At 36.6% G+C, this 14,102-nt stretch overlaps 18 non-coding genes across 18 annotated transcripts; all 18 read left to right on the forward strand.

Moving 5' to 3' along the window:
- The first annotated feature begins 396 nt into the window (after positions 1-396).
- TRNAL-AAG (transfer RNA leucine (anticodon AAG)) lies at positions 397-478 on the forward strand. The gene has a single exon. It is a non-coding gene; the product is annotated as a tRNA-Leu (tRNA).
- Positions 479-895: 417 nt separating this feature from the next.
- On the forward strand, positions 896-977 carry TRNAL-UAG (transfer RNA leucine (anticodon UAG)). Its single transcript has one exon. It is a non-coding gene; the product is annotated as a tRNA-Leu (tRNA).
- A 737-nt stretch (positions 978-1,714) lies between these two features.
- On the forward strand, positions 1,715-1,796 carry TRNAL-AAG (transfer RNA leucine (anticodon AAG)). The gene has a single exon. It is a non-coding gene; the product is annotated as a tRNA-Leu (tRNA).
- Positions 1,797-2,217: 421 nt separating this feature from the next.
- TRNAL-UAG (transfer RNA leucine (anticodon UAG)) lies at positions 2,218-2,299 on the forward strand. Its single transcript has one exon. It is a non-coding gene; the product is annotated as a tRNA-Leu (tRNA).
- Positions 2,300-3,047: 748 nt separating this feature from the next.
- Positions 3,048-3,129, forward strand: TRNAL-AAG (transfer RNA leucine (anticodon AAG)). The gene has a single exon. It is a non-coding gene; the product is annotated as a tRNA-Leu (tRNA).
- A 622-nt stretch (positions 3,130-3,751) lies between these two features.
- On the forward strand, positions 3,752-3,833 carry TRNAL-AAG (transfer RNA leucine (anticodon AAG)). Its single transcript has one exon. It is a non-coding gene; the product is annotated as a tRNA-Leu (tRNA).
- A 417-nt stretch (positions 3,834-4,250) lies between these two features.
- Positions 4,251-4,332, forward strand: TRNAL-UAG (transfer RNA leucine (anticodon UAG)). The gene has a single exon. It is a non-coding gene; the product is annotated as a tRNA-Leu (tRNA).
- Positions 4,333-5,069: 737 nt separating this feature from the next.
- On the forward strand, positions 5,070-5,151 carry TRNAL-AAG (transfer RNA leucine (anticodon AAG)). Its single transcript has one exon. It is a non-coding gene; the product is annotated as a tRNA-Leu (tRNA).
- Positions 5,152-5,568: 417 nt separating this feature from the next.
- TRNAL-UAG (transfer RNA leucine (anticodon UAG)) lies at positions 5,569-5,650 on the forward strand. Its single transcript has one exon. It is a non-coding gene; the product is annotated as a tRNA-Leu (tRNA).
- Positions 5,651-6,398: 748 nt separating this feature from the next.
- Positions 6,399-6,480, forward strand: TRNAL-AAG (transfer RNA leucine (anticodon AAG)). The gene has a single exon. It is a non-coding gene; the product is annotated as a tRNA-Leu (tRNA).
- A 622-nt stretch (positions 6,481-7,102) lies between these two features.
- Positions 7,103-7,184, forward strand: TRNAL-AAG (transfer RNA leucine (anticodon AAG)). The gene has a single exon. It is a non-coding gene; the product is annotated as a tRNA-Leu (tRNA).
- Positions 7,185-8,420: 1,236 nt separating this feature from the next.
- On the forward strand, positions 8,421-8,502 carry TRNAL-AAG (transfer RNA leucine (anticodon AAG)). The gene has a single exon. It is a non-coding gene; the product is annotated as a tRNA-Leu (tRNA).
- Positions 8,503-8,919: 417 nt separating this feature from the next.
- On the forward strand, positions 8,920-9,001 carry TRNAL-UAG (transfer RNA leucine (anticodon UAG)). The gene has a single exon. It is a non-coding gene; the product is annotated as a tRNA-Leu (tRNA).
- Positions 9,002-9,755: 754 nt separating this feature from the next.
- Positions 9,756-9,837, forward strand: TRNAL-AAG (transfer RNA leucine (anticodon AAG)). The gene has a single exon. It is a non-coding gene; the product is annotated as a tRNA-Leu (tRNA).
- Positions 9,838-10,459: 622 nt separating this feature from the next.
- Positions 10,460-10,541, forward strand: TRNAL-AAG (transfer RNA leucine (anticodon AAG)). The gene has a single exon. It is a non-coding gene; the product is annotated as a tRNA-Leu (tRNA).
- A 417-nt stretch (positions 10,542-10,958) lies between these two features.
- Positions 10,959-11,040, forward strand: TRNAL-UAG (transfer RNA leucine (anticodon UAG)). The gene has a single exon. It is a non-coding gene; the product is annotated as a tRNA-Leu (tRNA).
- Positions 11,041-11,777: 737 nt separating this feature from the next.
- On the forward strand, positions 11,778-11,859 carry TRNAL-AAG (transfer RNA leucine (anticodon AAG)). Its single transcript has one exon. It is a non-coding gene; the product is annotated as a tRNA-Leu (tRNA).
- A 1,950-nt stretch (positions 11,860-13,809) lies between these two features.
- On the forward strand, positions 13,810-13,891 carry TRNAL-AAG (transfer RNA leucine (anticodon AAG)). Its single transcript has one exon. It is a non-coding gene; the product is annotated as a tRNA-Leu (tRNA).
- The last annotated feature ends 211 nt before the right edge of the window (positions 13,892-14,102 follow it).

Genomic DNA, 14,102 nt, shown 5'->3' on the forward strand with positions numbered 1-14,102 from the left:
AGAAGGGAGGTTAAGAGTTTGAAACTATAGGAGTATGTTTAAGGTTATGATGCAGATAGGAAGGGTCATGGTAAGATACTAAGAGGTTTTGGGGTTAGGCATTGGAAGGAAAAGAATTAAGGATAGGCTGCAGGTATGTTCAGTGTTAGAGTTAGGAGCTCGATGTTGAAAGTTAGAAGGCTTGCCTAGCAAGTGTCAGTATTGTGAGCATTGAGATGTCCCTAATATTGCAATGACCACCAGAAACCCAAGCCCCAGTATCACGTACCTAACCCTAACCATATGTGAATGCTCTAATAAATCTCAATATGTTTTGTTACTTCATATAAAGTGAACAAAACACATTTAAATAATCATTTGATAGATTTTTGAGCCACATGAACACTGCACCCATGAGGTAGCATGGCCGAGCGGTCTAAGGCGCTGGATTAAGGCTCCAGTCTCTTCGGAGGCGTGGGTTCAAATCCCACTGCTGCCACATTTATTATTGATATATATATTGTTAGAGGTTGATGTTTTCATTGTTCTATCCACAAGAATGCAATTCAATTAAAAAGTAAGTGTTCATCATCACATTGTTATAACAGCTAATTTCTTTCTTTGCTAACTTCCCAAAGCTGCCATATAAATTTTCCAAAGAAAATGTCAGTGATTGGTTTCAAAGTGGTAAACTCGACTAAAATGCAAATTAATTAAAAATTAACCATTTCTCATCTAGATTGCATGGCAACCAATATTCTTTTTAAAAAAAATCTTTTCTCACTTATGTTAAGAGCATCTAAAATGCTTAACATAAAACATATTTTTACGTATTTCTTTAATACAACAACAACATTTTCTGTAATTCTAGTTCTAGATTCCAGACTGTGAGAAACTATGAGTTACCTTTAAGTGTGGTAGCATGGCCGAGCGGTCTAAGGCGCTGGATTTAGGCTCCAGTCTCTTCGGAGGCGTGGGTTCAAATCCCACTGCTGCCATAATTATCTTCCAAAAACAAAATCAGTTATTTTCTCTTAAAGTTCAAATTCTATCTGGTGTATGATAGTTGCTGGGACAATTCAACAACAGAGTTCAAAAACGTTTATCATATTTACTAGATACTTTTCAAAAATATTTCTAAAGACTGTAGAGACATAAAAATTAACTTGAAGTGATTACAATTGGATGCATTGGGCATCCTGGCATTCGGGAAGCTGCAAGTCAGGAAACTGATAGCAGAATCCCAAACACTTGTAAAACGACTGATTTTGGAACTCTGTCCTATGTGTAGGGGATGTTATGGTTCAATGGCAGGGGGTGGGGTAATGGTTAGGCACTAAGAAGGGAGGTTAAGAGTTTGAAACTATAGGAGTATGTTTAAGGTTATGATGCAGATAGGAAGGGTCATGGTAAGATACTAAGAGGTTTTGGGGTTAGGCATTGGAAGGAAAAGAATTAAGGATAGGCTGCAGGTATGTTCAGTGTTAGAGTTAGGAGCTCGATGTTGAAAGTTAGAAGGCTTGCCTAGCAAGTGTCAGTATTGTGAGCATTGAGATGTCCCTAATATTGCAATGACCACCAGAAACCCAAGCCCCAGTATCACGTACCTAACCCTAACCATATGTGAATGCTCTAATAAATCTCAATATGTTTTGTTACTTCATATAAAGTGAACAAAACACATTTAAATAATCATTTGATAGATTTTTGAGCCACATGAACACTGCACCCATGAGGTAGCATGGCCGAGCGGTCTAAGGCGCTGGATTAAGGCTCCAGTCTCTTCGGAGGCGTGGGTTCAAATCCCACTGCTGCCACATTTATTATTGATATATATATATATTGTTAGAGGTTGATGTTTTCATTGTTCTATCCACAAGAATGCAATTCAATTAAAAAGTAAGTGTTCATCATCACATTGTTATAACAGCTAATTTCTTTCTTTGCTAACTTCCCAAAGCTGCCATATAAATTTTCCAAAGAAAATGTCAGTGATTGGTTTCAAAGTGGTAAACTCGACTAAAATGCAAATTAATTAAAAATTAACCATTTCTCATCTAGATTGCATGGCAACCAATATTCTTTTTAAAAAAAATCTTTTCTCACTTATGTTAAGAGCATCTAAAATGCTTAACATAAAACATATTTTTACGTATTTCTTTAATACAACAACAACATTTTCTGTAATTCTAGTTCTAGATTCCAGACTGTGAGAAACTATGAGTTACCTTTAAGTGTGGTAGCATGGCCGAGCGGTCTAAGGCGCTGGATTTAGGCTCCAGTCTCTTCGGAGGCGTGGGTTCAAATCCCACTGCTGCCATAATTATCTTCCAAAAACAAAATCAGTTATTTTCTCTTAAAGTTCAAATTCTATCTGGTGTATGATAGTTGCTGGGACAATTCAACAACAGAGTTCAAAAACGTTTATCATATTTACTAGATACTTTTCAAAAATATTTCTAAAGACTGTAGAGACATAAAAATTAACTTGAAGTGATTACAATTGGATGCATTGGGCATCCTGGCATTCGGGAAGCTGCAAGTCAGGAAACTGATAGCAGAATCCCAAACACTTGTAAAACGACTGATTTTGGAACTCTGTCCTATATGTAGGGGATGTTATGGTGGGGTAATGGTTAGGCACTAAGGTGGTGGGGTAATGGTTAGGCACTAAGAAGGGAGGTTAAGAGTTTGGAACTATAGTAGTATGTTTAAGGTTATGATGCAGATAGGAAGGGTCATGGTAAGATACTAAGAGGTTTTGGGGTTAGGCATGGAAGAAAAAGAATTAAGGATAGGCTGCAGGTATGTTCAGTGTTAAAGTTAGGGGCTCGATGTTGAAAGTTAGAAGGCTTACCTAGCAAGTGTCTGAATTGTGAGCATTGAGATGTCCCTAATATTGCAATGACCACCAGAAACACAAGCCCCAGTATCACGTACCTAACCCTAACCATATGTGAATGCTCTAATAAATCTCAATATGTTTTGTTACTTCATATAAAGTGAACAAAACACATTTAAATAATCATTTGATAGATTTTTGAGCCACATGAACATTGCACCCATGAGGTAGCATGGCCGAGCGGTCTAAGGCGCTGGATTAAGGCTCCAGTCTCTTCGGAGGCGTGGGTTCAAATCCCACTGCTGCCACATTTATTATTGATATATATATTGTTAGAGGTTGATGTTTTCATTGTTCTATCCACAAGAATGCAATTCAATTAAAAAGTAAGTGTTCATCATCACATTGTTATAACAGCTAATTTCTTTCTTTGCTAACTTCCCAAAGCTGCCATATAAATTTTCCAAAGAAAATGTCAGTGATTGGTTTCAAAGTGGTAAACTCGACTAAAATGCAAATTAATTAAAAATTAACCATTTCTCATCTAGATTGCATGGCAACCAATATTCTTTTTAAAAAAAATCTTTTCTCACTTATGTTAAGAGCATCTAAAATGCTTAACATAAAACATATTTAAGGAAGGAAAAGAATTAAGGATAGGCTGCAGGTATGTTCAGTGTTAGAGTTAGGAGCTCGATGTTGAAAGTTAGAAGGCTTGCCTAGCAAGTGTCAGTATTGTGAGCATTGAGATGTCCCTAATATTGCAATGACCACCAGAAACCCAAGCCCCAGTATCACGTACCTAACCCTAACCATATGTGAATGCTCTAATAAATCTCAATATGTTTTGTTACTTCATATAAAGTGAACAAAACACATTTAAATAATCATTTGATAGATTTTTGAGCCACATGAACACTACACCCATGAGGTAGCATGGCCAAGCGGTCTAAGGCGCTGGATTAAGGCTCCAGTCTCTTCGGAGGCGTGGGTTCAAATCCCACTGCTGCCACATTTATTATTGATATATATATTGTTAGAGGTTGATGTTTTCATTGTTCTATCCACAAGAATGCAATTCAATTAAAAAGTAAGTGTTCATCATCACATTGTTATAACAGCTAATTTCTTTCTTTGCTAACTTCCCAAAGCTGCCATATAAATTTTCCAAAGAAAATGTCAGTGATTGGTTTCAAAGTGGTAAACTCGACTAAAATGCAAATTAATTAAAAATTAACCATTTCTCATCTAGATTGCATGGCAACCAATATTCTTTTTAAAAAAAATCTTTTCTCACTTATGTTAAGAGCATCTAAAATGCTTAACATAAAACATATTTTTACGTATTTCTTTAATACAACAACAACATTTTCTGTAATTCTAGTTCTAGATTCCAGACTGTGAGAAACTATGAGTAACCTTTAAGTGTGGTAGCATGGCCGAGCGGTCTAAGGCGCTGGATTTAGGCTCCAGTCTCTTCGGAGGCGTGGGTTCAAATCCCACTGCTGCCATAATTATCTTCCAAAAACAAAATCAGTTATTTTCTCTTAAAGTTCAAATTCTATCTGGTGTATGATAGTTGCTGGGACAATTCAACAACAGAGTTCAAAAACGTTTATCATATTTACTAGATACTTTTCAAAAATATTTCTAAAGACTGTAGAGACAAAAAAATTAACTTGAAGTGATTACAATTGGATGCATTGGGCATCCTGGCATTCGGGAAGCTGCAAGTCAGGAAACTGATAGCAGAATCCCAAACACTTGTAAAACGACTGATTTTGGAACTCTGTCCTATGTGTAGGGGATGTTATGGTTCAATGGCAGGGGGTGGGGTAATGGTTAGGCACTAAGAAGGGAGGTTAAGAGTTTGAAACTATAGGAGTATGTTTAAGGTTATGATGCAGATAGGAAGGGTCATGGTAAGATACTAAGAGGTTTTGGGGTTAGGCATTGGAAGGAAAAGAATTAAGGATAGGCTGCAGGTATGTTCAGTGTTAGAGTTAGGAGCTCGATGTTGAAAGTTAGAAGGCTTGCCTAGCAAGTGTCAGTATTGTGAGCATTGAGATGTCCCTAATATTGCAATGACCACCAGAAACCCAAGCCCCAGTATCACGTACCTAACCCTAACCATATGTGAATGCTCTAATAAATCTCAATATGTTTTGTTACTTCATATAAAGTGAACAAAACACATTTAAATAATCATTTGATAGATTTTTGAGCCACATGAACACTGCACCCATGAGGTAGCATGGCCGAGCGGTCTAAGGCGCTGGATTAAGGCTCCAGTCTCTTCGGAGGCGTGGGTTCAAATCCCACTGCTGCCACATTTATTATTGATATATATATTGTTAGAGGTTGATGTTTTCATTGTTCTATCCACAAGAATGCAATTCAATTAAAAAGTAAGTGTTCATCATCACATTGTTATAACAGCTAATTTCTTTCTTTGCTAACTTCCCAAAGCTGCCATATAAATTTTCCAAAGAAAATGTCAGTGATTGGTTTCAAAGTGGTAAACTCGACTAAAATGCAAATTAATTAAAAATTAACCATTTCTCATCTAGATTGCATGGCAACCAATATTCTTTTTAAAAAAAATCTTTTCTCACTTATGTTAAGAGCATCTAAAATGCTTAACATAAAACATATTTTTACGTATTTCTTTAATACAACAACAACATTTTCTGTAATTCTAGTTCTAGATTCCAGACTGTGAGAAACTATGAGTTACCTTTAAGTGTGGTAGCATGGCCGAGCGGTCTAAGGCGCTGGATTTAGGCTCCAGTCTCTTCGGAGGCGTGGGTTCAAATCCCACTGCTGCCATAATTATCTTCCAAAAACAAAATCAGTTATTTTCTCTTAAAGTTCAAATTCTATCTGGTGTATGATAGTTGCTGGGACAATTCAACAACAGAGTTCAAAAACGTTTATCATATTTACTAGATACTTTTCAAAAATATTTCTAAAGACTGTAGAGACATAAAAATTAACTTGAAGTGATTACAATTGGATGCATTGGGCATCCTGGCATTCGGGAAGCTGCAAGTCAGGAAACTGATAGCAGAATCCCAAACACTTGTAAAACGACTGATTTTGGAACTCTGTCCTATATGTAGGGGATGTTATGGTGGGGTAATGGTTAGGCACTAAGGTGGTGGGGTAATGGTTAGGCACTAAGAAGGGAGGTTAAGAGTTTGGAACTATAGTAGTATGTTTAAGGTTATGATGCAGATAGGAAGGGTCATGGTAAGATACTAAGAGGTTTTGGGGTTAGGCATGGAAGAAAAAGAATTAAGGATAGGCTGCAGGTATGTTCAGTGTTAAAGTTAGGGGCTCGATGTTGAAAGTTAGAAGGCTTACCTAGCAAGTGTCTGAATTGTGAGCATTGAGATGTCCCTAATATTGCAATGACCACCAGAAACACAAGCCCCAGTATCACGTACCTAACCCTAACCATATGTGAATGCTCTAATAAATCTCAATATGTTTTGTTACTTCATATAAAGTGAACAAAACACATTTAAATAATCATTTGATAGATTTTTGAGCCACATGAACATTGCACCCATGAGGTAGCATGGCCGAGCGGTCTAAGGCGCTGGATTAAGGCTCCAGTCTCTCCGGAGGCGTGGGTTCAAATCCCACTGCTGCCACATTTATTATTGATATATATATTGTTAGAGGTTGATGTTTTCATTGTTCTATCCACAAGAATGCAATTCAATTAAAAAGTAAGTGTTCATCATCACATTGTTATAACAGCTAATTTCTTTCTTTGCTAACTTCCCAAAGCTGCCATATAAATTTTCCAAAGAAAATGTCAGTGATTGGTTTCAAAGTGGTAAACTCGACTAAAATGCAAATTAATTAAAAATTAACCATTTCTCATCTAGATTGCATGGCAACCAATATTCTTTTTAAAAAAAATCTTTTCTCACTTATGTTAAGAGCATCTAAAATGCTTAACATAAAACATATTTAAGGAAGGAAAAGAATTAAGGATAGGCTGCAGGTATGTTCAGTGTTAGAGTTAGGAGCTCGATGTTGAAAGTTAGAAGGCTTGCCTAGCAAGTGTCAGTATTGTGAGCATTGAGATGTCCCTAATATTGCAATGACCACCAGAAACCCAAGCCCCAGTATCACGTACCTAACCCTAACCATATGTGAATGCTCTAATAAATCTCAATATGTTTTGTTACTTCATATAAAGTGAACAAAACACATTTAAATAATCATTTGATAGATTTTTGAGCCACATGAACACTACACCCATGAGGTAGCATGGCCAAGCGGTCTAAGGCGCTGGATTAAGGCTCCAGTCTCTTCGGAGGCGTGGGTTCAAATCCCACTGCTGCCACATTTATTATTGATATATATATTGTTAGAGGTTGATGTTTTCATTGTTCTATCCACAAGAATGCAATTCAATTAAAAAGTAAGTGTTCATCATCACATTGTTATAACAGCTAATTTCTTTCTTTGCTAACTTCCCAAAGCTGCCATATAAATTTTCCAAAGAAAATGTCAGTGATTGGTTTCAAAGTGGTAAACTCGACTAAAATGCAAATTAATTAAAAATTAACCATTTCTCATCTAGATTGCATGGCAACCAATATTCTTTTTAAAAAAAATCTTTTCTCACTTATGTTAAGAGCATCTAAAATGCTTAACATAAAACATATTTTTACGTATTTCTTTAATACAACAACAACATTTTCTGTAATTCTAGTTCTAGATTCCAGACTGTGAGAAACTATGAGTAACCTTTAAGTGTGGTAGCATGGCCGAGCGGTCTAAGGCGCTGGATTTAGGCTCCAGTCTCTTCGGAGGCGTTGGTTCAAATCCCACTGCTGCCATAATTATCTTCCAAAAACAAAATCAGTTATTTTCTCTTAAAGTTCAAATTCTATCTGGTGTATGATAGTTGCTGGGACAATTCAACAACAGAGTTCAAAAACGTTTATCATATTTACTAGATACTTTTCAAAAATATTTCTAAAGACTGTAGAGACAAAAAAATTAACTTGAAGTGATTACAATTGGATGCATTGGGCATCCTGGCATTCGGGAAGCTGCAAGTCAGGAAACTGATAGCAGAATCCCAAACACTTGTAAAACGACTGATTTTGGAACTCTGTCCTATGTGTAGGGGATGTTATGGTTCAATGGCAGGGGGTGGGGTAATGGTTAGGCACTAAGAAGGGAGGTTAAGAGTTTGAAACTATAGGAGTATGTTTAAGGTTATGATGCAGATAGGAAGGGTCATGGTAAGATACTAAGAGGTTTTGGGGTTAGGCATTGGAAGGAAAAGAATTAAGGATAGGCTGCAGGTATGTTCAGTGTTAGAGTTAGGAGCTCGATGTTGAAAGTTAGAAGGCTTGCCTAGCAAGTGTCAGTATTGTGAGCATTGAGATGTCCCTAATATTGCAATGACCACCAGAAACCCAAGCCCCAGTATCACGTACCTAACCCTAACCATATGTGAATGCTCTAATAAATCTCAATATGTTTTGTTACTTCATATAAAGTGAACAAAACACATTTAAATAATCATTTGATAGATTTTTGAGCCACATGAACACTGCACCCATGAGGTAGCATGGCCGAGCGGTCTAAGGCGCTGGATTAAGGCTCCAGTCTCTTCGGAGGCGTGGGTTCAAATCCCACTGCTGCCACATTTATTATTGATATATATATTGTTAGAGGTTGATGTTTTCATTGTTCTATCCACAAGAATGCAATTCAATTAAAAAGTAAGTGTTCATCATCACATTGTTATAACAGCTAATTTCTTTCTTTGCTAACTTCCCAAAGCTGCCATATAAATTTTCCAAAGAAAATGTCAGTGATTGGTTTCAAAGTGGTAAACTCGACTAAAATGCAAATTAATTAAAAATTAACCATTTCTCATCTAGATTGCATGGCAACCAATATTCTTTTTAAAAAAAATCTTTTCTCACTTATGTTAAGAGCATCTAAAATGCTTAACATAAAACATATTTTTACGTATTTCTTTAATACAACAACAACATTTTCTGTAATTCTAGTTCTAGATTCCAGACTGTGAGAAACTATGAGTTACCTTTAAGTGTGGTAGCATGGCCGAGCGGTCTAAGGCGCTGGATTTAGGCTCCAGTCTCTTCGGAGGCGTGGGTTCAAATCCCACTGCTGCCATAATTATCTTCCAAAAACAAAATCAGTTATTTTCTCTTAAAGTTCAAATTCTATCTGGTGTATGATAGTTGCTGGGACAATTCAACAACAGAGTTCAAAAACGTTTATCATATTTACTAGATACTTTTCAAAAATATTTCTAAAGACTGTAGAGACATAAAAATTAACTTGAAGTGATTACAATTGGATGCATTGGGCATCCTGGCATTCGGGAAGCTGCAAGTCAGGAAACTGATAGCAGAATCCCAAACACTTGTAAAACGACTGATTTTGGAACTCTGTCCTATACCTGTATGTAGGGGATGTTATGGTGGGGTAATGGTTAGGCACTAAGGTGGTGGGGTAATGGTTAGGCACTAAGAAGGGAGGTTAAGAGTTTGGAACTATAGTAGTATGTTTAAGGTTATGATGCAGATAGGAAGGGTCATGGTAAGATACTAAGAGGTTTTGGGGTTAGGCATGGAAGAAAAAGAATTAAGGATAGGCTGCAGGTATGTTCAGTGTTAAAGTTAGGGGCTCGATGTTGAAAGTTAGAAGGCTTACCTAGCAAGTGTCTGAATTGTGAGCATTGAGATGTCCCTAATATTGCAATGACCACCAGAAACACAAGCCCCAGTATCACGTACCTAACCCTAACCATATGTGAATGCTCTAATAAATCTCAATATGTTTTGTTACTTCATATAAAGTGAACAAAACACATTTAAATAATCATTTGATAGATTTTTGAGCCACATGAACATTGCACCCATGAGGTAGCATGGCCGAGCGGTCTAAGGCGCTGGATTAAGGCTCCAGTCTCTTCGGAGGCGTGGGTTCAAATCCCACTGCTGCCACATTTATTATTGATATATATATTGTTAGAGGTTGATGTTTTCATTGTTCTATCCACAAGAATGCAATTCAATTAAAAAGTAAGTGTTCATCATCACATTGTTATAACAGCTAATTTCTTTCTTTGCTAACTTCCCAAAGCTGCCATATAAATTTTCCAAAGAAAATGTCAGTGATTGGTTTCAAAGTGGTAAACTCGACTAAAATGCAAATTAATTAAAAATTAACCATTTCTCATCTAGATTGCATGGCAACCAATATTCTTTTTAAAAAAAATCTTTTCTCACTTATGTTAAGAGCATCTAAAATGCTTAACATAAAACATATTTAAGGAAGGAAAAGAATTAAGGATAGGCTGCAGGTATGTTCAGTGTTAGAGTTAGGAGCTCGATGTTGAAAGTTAGAAGGCTTGCCTAGCAAGTGTCAGTATTGTGAGCATTGAGATGTCCCTAATATTGCAATGACCACCAGAAACCCAAGCCCCAGTATCACGTACCTAACCCTAACCATATGTGAATGCTCTAATAAATCTCAATATGTTTTGTTACTTCATATAAAGTGAACAAAACACATTTAAATAATCATTTGATAGATTTTTGAGCCACATGAACACTACACCCATGAGGTAGCATGGCCAAGCGGTCTAAGGCGCTGGATTAAGGCTCCAGTCTCTTCGGAGGCGTGGGTTCAAATCCCACTGCTGCCACATTTATTATTGATATATATATTGTTAGAGGTTGATGTTTTCATTGTTCTATCCACAAGAATGCAATTCAATTAAAAAGTAAGTGTTCATCATCACATTGTTATAACAGCTAATTTCTTTCTTTGCTAACTTCCCAAAGCTGCCATATAAATTTTCCAAAGAAAATGTCAGTGATTGGTTTCAAAGTGGTAAACTCGACTAAAATGCAAATTAATTAAAAATTAACCATTTCTCATCTAGATTGCATGGCAACCAATATTCTTTTTAAAAAAAATCTTTTCTCACTTATGTTAAGAGCATCTAAAATGCTTAACATAAAACATATTTTTACGTATTTCTTTAATACAACAACAACATTTTCTGTAATTCTAGTTCTAGATTCCAGACTGTGAGAAACTATGAGTAACCTTTAAGTGTGGTAGCATGGCCGAGCGGTCTAAGGCGCTGGATTTAGGCTCCAGTCTCTTCGGAGGCGTGGGTTCAAATCCCACTGCTGCCATAATTATCTTCCAAAAACAAAATCAGTTATTTTCTCTTAAAGTTCAAATTCTATCTGGTGTATGATAGTTGCTGGGACAATTCAACAACAGAGTTCAAAAACGTTTATCATATTTACTAGATACTTTTCAAAAATATTTCTAAAGACTGTAGAGACAAAAAAATTAACTTGAAGTGATTACAATTGGATGCATTGGGCATCCTGGCATTCGGGAAGCTGCAAGTCAGGAAACTGATAGCAGAATCCCAAACACTTGTAAAACGACTGATTTTGGAACTCTGTCCTATGTGTAGGGGATGTTATGGTTCAATGGCAGGGGGTGGGGTAATGGTTAGGCACTAAGAAGGGAGGTTAAGAGTTTGAAACTATAGGAGTATGTTTAAGGTTATGATGCAGATAGGAAGGGTCATGGTAAGATACTAAGAGGTTTTGGGGTTAGGCATTGGAAGGAAAAGAATTAAGGATAGGCTGCAGGTATGTTCAGTGTTAGAGTTAGGAGCTCGATGTTGAAAGTTAGAAGGCTTGCCTAGCAAGTGTCAGTATTGTGAGCATTGAGATGTCCCTAATATTGCAATGACCACCAGAAACCCAAGCCCCAGTATCACGTACCTAACCCTAACCATATGTGAATGCTCTAATAAATCTCAATATGTTTTGTTACTTCATATAAAGTGAACAAAACACATTTAAATAATCATTTGATAGATTTTTGAGCCACATGAACACTGCACCCATGAGGTAGCATGGCCGAGCGGTCTAAGGCGCTGGATTAAGGCTCCAGTCTCTTCGGAGGCGTGGGTTCAAATCCCACTGCTGCCACATTTATTATTGATATATATATTGTTAGAGGTTGATGTTTTCATTGTTCTATCCACAAGAATGCAATTCAATTAAAAAGTAAGTGTTCATCATCACATTGTTATAACAGCTAATTTCTTTCTTTGCTAACTTCCCAAAGCTGCCATATAAATTTTCCAAAGAAAATGTCAGTGATTGGTTTCAAAGTGGTAAACTCGACTAAAATGCAAATTAATTAAAAATTAACCATTTCTCATCTAGATTGCATGGCAACCAATATTCTTTTAAAAAAAATCTTTTCTCACTTATGTTAAGAGCATCTAAAATGCTTAACATAAAACATATTTTTACGTATTTCTTTAATACAACAACAACATTTTCTGTAATTCTAGTTCTAGATTCCAGACTGTGAGAAACTATGAGTTACCTTTAAGTGTGGTAGCATGGCCGAGCAGTCTAAGGTGCTGGATTTAGGCTCCAGTCTCTTCGGAGGCGTGGGTTCAAATCCCACTGCTGCCATAATTATCTTCCAAAAACAAAATCAGTTATTTTCTCTTAAAGTTCAAATTCTATCTGGTGTATGATAGTTGCTGGGACAATTCAACAACAGAGTTCAAAAAGGTTTATCATATTTACTAGATACTTTTCAAAAATATTTCTAAAGACTGTAGAGACATAAAAATTAACTTGAAGTGATTACAATTGGATGCATTGGGCATCCTGGCATTCGGGAAGCTGCAAGTCAGGAAACTGATAGCAGAATCCCAAACACTTGTAAAACGACTGATTTTGGAACTCTGTCCTATATGTAGGGGATGTTATGGTGGGGTAATGGTTAGGCACTAAGGTGGTGGGGTAATGGTTAGGCACTAAGAAGGGAGGTTAAGAGTTTGGAACTATAGTAGTATGTTTAAGGTTATGATGCAGATAGAAAGGGTCATGGTAAGATACTAAGAGGTTTTGGGGTTAGGCATGGAAGAAAATGAATTAAGGATAGGCTGCAGGTATGTTCAGTGTTAAAGTTAGGGGCTCGATGTTGAAAGTTAGAAGGCTTACCTAGCAAGTGTCTGAATTGTGAGCATTGAGATGTCCCTAATATTGCAATGACCACCAGAAACACAAGCCCCAGTATCACGTACCTAACCCTAACCATATGTGAATGCTCTAATAAATCTCAATATGTTTTGTTACTTCATATAAAGTGAACAAAACACATTTAAATAATCATTTGATAGATTTTTGAGCCACATGAACATTGCACCCATGAGGTAGCATGGCCGAGCGGTCTAAGGCGCTAGATTAAGGCTCCAGTCTCTTCGGAGGCGTGGGTTCAAATCCCACTGCTGCCACATTTATTATTGATATATATATTGTTAGAGGTTGATGTTTTCATTGTTCTATCCACAAGAATGCAATTCAATTAAAAAGTAAGTGTTCATCATCACATTGTTATAACAGCTAATTTCTTTCTTTGCTAACTTCCCAAAGCTGCCATATAAATTTTCCAAAGAAAATGTCATTGATTGGTTTCAAAGTGGTAAACTCGACTAAAATGCAAATTAATTAAAAATTAACCATTTCTCATCTAGATTGCATGGCAACCAATATTCTTTTTAAAAAAAATCTTTTCTCACTTATGTTAAGAGCATCTAAAATGCTTAACATAAAACATATTTAAGGAAGGAAAAGAATTAAGGATAGGCTGCAGGTATGTTCAGTGTTAGAGTTAGGAGCTCGATGTTGAAAGTTAGAAGGCTTGCCTAGCAAGTGTCAGTATTGTGAGCATTGAGATGTCCCTAATATTGCAATGACCACCAGAAACCCAAGCCCCAGTATCACGTACCTAACCCTAACCATATGTGAATGCTCTAATAAATCTCAATATGTTTTGTTACTTCATATAAAGTGAACAAAACACATTTAAATAATCATTTGATAGATTTTTGAGCCACATGAACACTGCACCCATGAGGTAGCATGGCCGAGCGGTCTAAGGCGCTGGATTAAGGCTCCAGTCTCTTCGGAGGCGTGGGTTCAAATCCCACTGCTGCCACATTTATTATTGATATATATATTGTTAGAGGTTGATGTTTTCATTGTTCTATCCACAAGAATGCAATTCAATTAAAAAGTAAGTGTTCATCATCACATTGTTATAACAGCTAATTTCTTTCTTTGCTAACTTCCCAAAGCTGCCATATAAATTTTCCAAAGAAAATGTCAGTGATTGGTTTCGAAGTGGTAAACTCGACTAAAATGCAAAT

This window comes from Crinia signifera, chromosome 6 (genome assembly GCF_055691185.1).
Source record: "Crinia signifera chromosome 6, ASM5569118v1, whole genome shotgun sequence".
NCBI lineage: Eukaryota > Metazoa > Chordata > Amphibia > Anura > Myobatrachidae > Crinia > Crinia signifera.